Here is a 5,825-nt window from a genome sequence, read left to right on the forward strand (position 1 = left end):
TGTCGTAGTTTTGGCTTCATTTGACGAGGAAAAATGGCCTAATTGGATTGGTGAAAATGTTTGGACTGCTTTGTGGAGGAAATGGAACACAAATGCTTACAAACAGAAGAGAGAAAAAGCAAATATTAATAGAGCATCTGAGAGGGGTACCAGTACTCATAAGGGAGGTTTCATGTCTGTTGGAGAAATTAAATATTATATGGTAATTTATTATTATTTATAATATATATCTATTCATTTATATTCAATTAATCATCACATTTCCCCAACTTATAAACTTGACATTAATTTAATATTTTAGGAAAAGCAACTTGGAAGGGAGGTCACTCAGGCTGAGATACATCGCTTTCTTCATGCTAATCCTGAAACAAATGCCTGTCTTTTGTGGCTGCAAAAGCCCTCACAAATGTCAACTTGTTTCAGGCACTTTGTGGTTGCAAAAGCCCTCACAAAATCCACCTTTGTGGCTGATTATACCCCTTTGTGAGGGCTTTTGGCCCTCATAAAAACCATGATTTCTTGTAGTAATTAGACAAATATAAATATTAATTAAAAATTTTAAAATAAATATTATTATATAGTGGTAGTTTTTTCATTAGCATATAATATATATCAAATCTTCATTTAGTTTATTTTACAAATAAAACTAAAAAAAACTAGATATAAATAATAACTATTCTTTGGGGGATCAATTTCATATTTAAATAATTTTACCATTCATACACTTCACTTGGCAGCTTTCCAATTATGACTTGGCGCCGAATTATATCAATTTGAAGATTATAATTCAAAAAGAAGTAAAAGTTAACAATCCACGTAACTCACTCATTGTAATGAATGCAATATTAAGCCAAAAACGAACTACGGTTTCTACGATCAGATGGAATTTCAATTCGAGTAAAGTGCAATAGCACAAGGTCCATAACAGTAAGGCTAGTAGTATGTTTTTTTAAAAGGCTGAGTAATAACCATCTACGTACCACCGACCGACATCTTTAATTGAAGGCGTGTTTACTTTCAGTTAATTTATTTTTTTAAATTATTATTAGTGTTGACGTGTCAGTGTCAGTGTCGTGTCCGGTGTCCGTATCAGTATTTGTGCTTCATAGATAACCATTCTTACAAAACAAAATCAATTGAAATATAGCATATTGGAATTTTGAACAAAACAAAACGAACCCTTATAGCAGATCTGATCTGAGCAATTTCATCAAACTAATGTTTCTTCATTGTTGTTCAGAATATCATAATAAGAGGAAGACAGATGAACTGATAGGCCTTCAGAAGAGAAAAAAGCATGCAAGGGAAGAATATGTAACTGGCAACGGTTTCAGTCAGAATAAACAGGTCTGTATTTGTTTATTAGTCATTATGTCGAAATCTGTTTGTTTTATTCATAGATAATATTGTGCAAAATTTTCCTACAAATGTGTTCTAAAACATTTTGTAACTTGTTTTGTTTCCAATAAGTTTGCTATTTTAATTACGAAACCCCATATTTTTTCACTTGTTTCTTGTTTTCAAGATTTGTATGTAAAATCATGACTAAAATTGTTTTCGGTGTTTCACTTGTTTCCATACAAATCTTTTAAAACAAGAAACAATGTGACTATTTTGTAATTGAAAATGAAAACAAATAATGTGTTTTTAAGCCATACGGATCCTAGTTCTCCGTTGGTATGTGAAAACTCAACCATGACTTTTGATTTCTAGTCAATTTTGCTATCATTGTTGATAGACATTAGCAGGAGACATAGACCCATCGTGTCCGACCCTTCTTGGGCCCCATCTTTTCCAGTTTACTGTCGTTTGGTGTATAGAATGTTTTCCACAATACTCTAGATTCCAGAATAACTGCCTCTGCAATACTCTAGACTCTAAATAAATTATATTATGCTGTTTTTATTGTTGGATTGGTTTCATTTTTATGGTTGACTCTTCAACTTTTCTCCAAGGCAATTATATAAGCAAATATCCAAATAAACATACGGATGCTTTCTCTTAATAAATACATGAAAAAAATACAAAGATGTAAATTTGTTCTAAAAAAAGTACTTTAAACAATTTCCATTTTTCATCCAAACAATCTTGTGGGACAAGAATAATTTTTTGAACACGAAATTAAAATACCTATTAACTGTTTTTTCTTATTGTTTAAATAAGAACTTAATTACACAATTTTTAGAATGAGTGTCAATATGTTTAAGAATATGGTCACTTGTTCTTGAATAGTTATTGGTCAATCTTCTTTCAACCTATCCTCAGTATCTTGGAGAACACACAACCGTCAAATGATCTAATATTCATAGGAAGTTGATTAACACATGTGATATCATCTCACTTGATCAAACTCTAAAAATTTCCCCTTAATCCTTTTCTATCCATTAATCGATTTCTAATGCAATGATTTTTATAAAACCATATTGAAGAATGGCTCACTATCATAAAAATTGCAAAACAAATTCCGACCATTTTTAAAAACATTTGTTATAACATTAGATATAACATCACGTCATATTGTTCTTGTGAATTCATATTACCTATAAGCATTAACAAAGCACTTGTTATTAGTAACTTTTTTTAAAACAATACTAGTAAAAACTTGCGCGTTTGCATGAATACGCACGGTTCGTATATATTGCTCAGTAGTAAATTAATCATTGGTTGTTGATTTCATGATGTAACAATATAAGCATATAAATATGAGAAATATCACCAAAAATAGTCAATAGAAATAAGTTATACATGATAGTCTCATCCATTACATTCCTTATCTATTGTATTATTTTATCATAAATTTTATCTATTTTACTTTAAATACATCAATATTATCATTGTTAGTCATGAGTCATCTCATTATAAACATGCTATTAAGCATGATGTATGGACTAAGGCCATGGAGGCTGAAATAGAAGCTTTAAATAAAAACAACACTTAGGTGATAACTGAGTTACCACAAGGCAAAAGGCCCATGTATAAACTACTTTGAGACTTATTCTCAAGTTGCTAGACTACTACTTTCCTTAGCCTCTTCTAATAATTGATTTTTACATCAACTGGATGTGCATAATGTTTTCTTACACGGGGACTTGGATGAGGAGGTTTATATGAACCTACCCCTGGGTATGTCCACTACTCATCCAAACCATGTATATAAACTTTTAAAATTCCTTGTTGGAACATAAGTATGTTATAGTGTGAATTTAAAAATGTGTTGAAGTCCCACATTGGAAAAAAATATTTTTTGTAAATTTAAGTGGAAAGAAACATGTTTTTTAAAATTCAAGTCCCACATTGGAAAGAATATTTTTTAAAATCCCACTTTGAAAAACTATCATATTTTTTGTAGTTTTAATTCTATACATACTAAAGTCCCACATCGTTTAGAAAACATATATGACTTTGCTTCCATCACTATATAATGAGCTTCAAGCTATTGTGAAAAGTACACTAAAGTTGGATGTTTTTCTCAACTTTCTCTTTTCTCCCTCTTATATTATGCTCGCCTAATTTTCGAGCCACTTCTCCTCTTTCTTTTTGTCCCTTCGGTTTTTTAGAGCGGTTATTATGTCGCAGTCTCTTCGGTTTTTTAGAGTGGTTATTATGCCACAGTCCCTTCAGTTGTTTAGAGCGGTTATTATGCCGCAGTCCTTTCGTTTTTTTGAGTGGTTGTTATGCCGTAGTCCTTTTTTTTTTAGAGCGGTTGCTATGTCGTAGTCACTTTGTTTTTAGAGCGGTTATTATGCCGTAATCCATTCGTTTTTTGTCTTTTTGAGCGGTTATTATGTCGTAGTTATGAATGGTCATAGTACCATATTGAGAGTGACTTTAATTGTCATATTGAGAGTGTCTTAAACTGCCATATTGAAGGTGTAATTCTAGAACGGTTTTCTACAGTGCAGTAGAACTCCGATACAGAGTATCTGGGCTGTTTTATCCTGGAGACTTCGTGGTTGATAGTCTGCCTTGCACAATTTTGGGCAGTGCCTCGAAACGTCTTAAAGAGAGCGACCTAGTCCGTGACTCAACCCAGTAATACTCTCGGTGGCATAAATTGTGATTTTAAATAGTTTTTGAAACTCAAAATCCAACAATTTTAAGACGTTCGTTATGCCATGTCAACCGAAGAGATTACTGGATTTGGTTATGTTGCCTCTGATTTTGATAAACTGTTTCAGTTTGAAGCAAATAGAAAAGGATAAAACAGTTGGAGAATTAACCCATGGGAGAATAATGATAAGAATTATATTCTTAATCGACTTGCTGATGATCTGTATAACTATTACAATTCTAGCAATATTGCGAGATATGCTTGAGATACTCTGAATAAGTAAGTTGTGGAGGCTGATAGATTCGTGGAGGTGGAGGCACACTCCCGTAAACTTCAGAAGATAATTCACGAGATAAGCTATCAAGGTACGTCATTCATGGCATATTTAAACTAAATACTGAAATTTAATATATCTCTTTTGTTTGAATCTTGAAATCAATAAAATGTCTATTTATGCTTACATGTTGTTTGATTTTAATTTTGACATGCTAGACTATGTGATGTGAACACATCTGATTTTAAAATTGAGTAACTTAGTTTTAATTCTAAAGTTAATGTTAAATGATTTTGAAAATTGTGATTTTTTTATAGTCAAGCTAAAATAACAAAAGTTCATATAAATATGTAGTTAGAGAATCTGAGTCATTACACTTTGATATATGTGAACTTGATATGTGAACTTGATGAGACGTTAACAAGAAATGAAAAATAAATATGAAACGCTTGTCATGTTAAGGATCTTTATAGCTGAAATTGAAAATCAATTTAGTATAAAGATTAAGAGATTCCAAGTATGATTTAGTTTATTTAATGAGTTTTATAAATTGTCTGGAATTATACATGGAACAACTGCACCAAAATTATTTGAAGTGAATGGTAAATTTGAAAGAAAAAAGGGAATAGAACTCTCATTGAACTAGTTGTTGCTAGTATGTTTAATTCTAGTACTACGTCTCATTGGTGTGAAGAAAATATATGGTTTATTTGGTATGTTTTGAATACAGTTCTTAAATCTAAAAACAAAACATCTCCTTATGAGATAGTGAAGAAAAGACAATTAAACTTGTCTTATTTTCAAACATGGGGTGGTCTGGCTTATGTCAGAATCCCCGATCCCGAGCGAGTTAAACTCGCCAGTAGAGCCTATGAATGAGAATTCACTGGGTATGCGGTAAAGAACAAAGCGTATAAGTTTTATGACCTAAACGTAAAAGTGATCATAAAGTCAAATGAAGTTGACTTCTATGAAAATAAATCCCCTTTTAAATCGAGAAATAGTGGGGGCATCAAACCTAGTCAAGTTCCTGTGAAATAGTCGGGGCAGCGAACTTAGTCAAGTTCATGTGACAAGAAACATTGAAAGCAACAAACAAGACGAAACAGAAACTCGAAAGAGTAAGAGAGTAAGAGTTGCTATAGATTATGGACCAGAATATATGGCTTATAATTTAGAAGAGGATCCTGCAAATCTTAAATAAGCTCTGTCATCATTGGATGCAGATCTATGGCAAGAAGCTATAAACGATGAAATGGATTCCCTAGAGTCTAACCGAACGGACATTTAGTATACTTGCCTCTTGGATGCAAAGCAACAGGTTGTAAATGAATATTGAAAAAGAAACTAAAACCCAATGGAATGATTGATAAATACAAGGCACACCTTGTAGCTAATGGTTTTAGACTAAGAGAAAATATATATTTATTCGACACTTTTCCACCGTTCACTAGAATAACATCCATTTGAATATTTATATCACTAGCAACTATTCTTAAC

The sequence above is a fragment of the Cicer arietinum genome, chromosome 5 (genome assembly GCF_000331145.2).
Source record: "Cicer arietinum cultivar CDC Frontier isolate Library 1 chromosome 5, Cicar.CDCFrontier_v2.0, whole genome shotgun sequence".
In the NCBI taxonomy this organism is placed as follows: Eukaryota; Viridiplantae; Streptophyta; class Magnoliopsida; order Fabales; family Fabaceae; genus Cicer; species Cicer arietinum.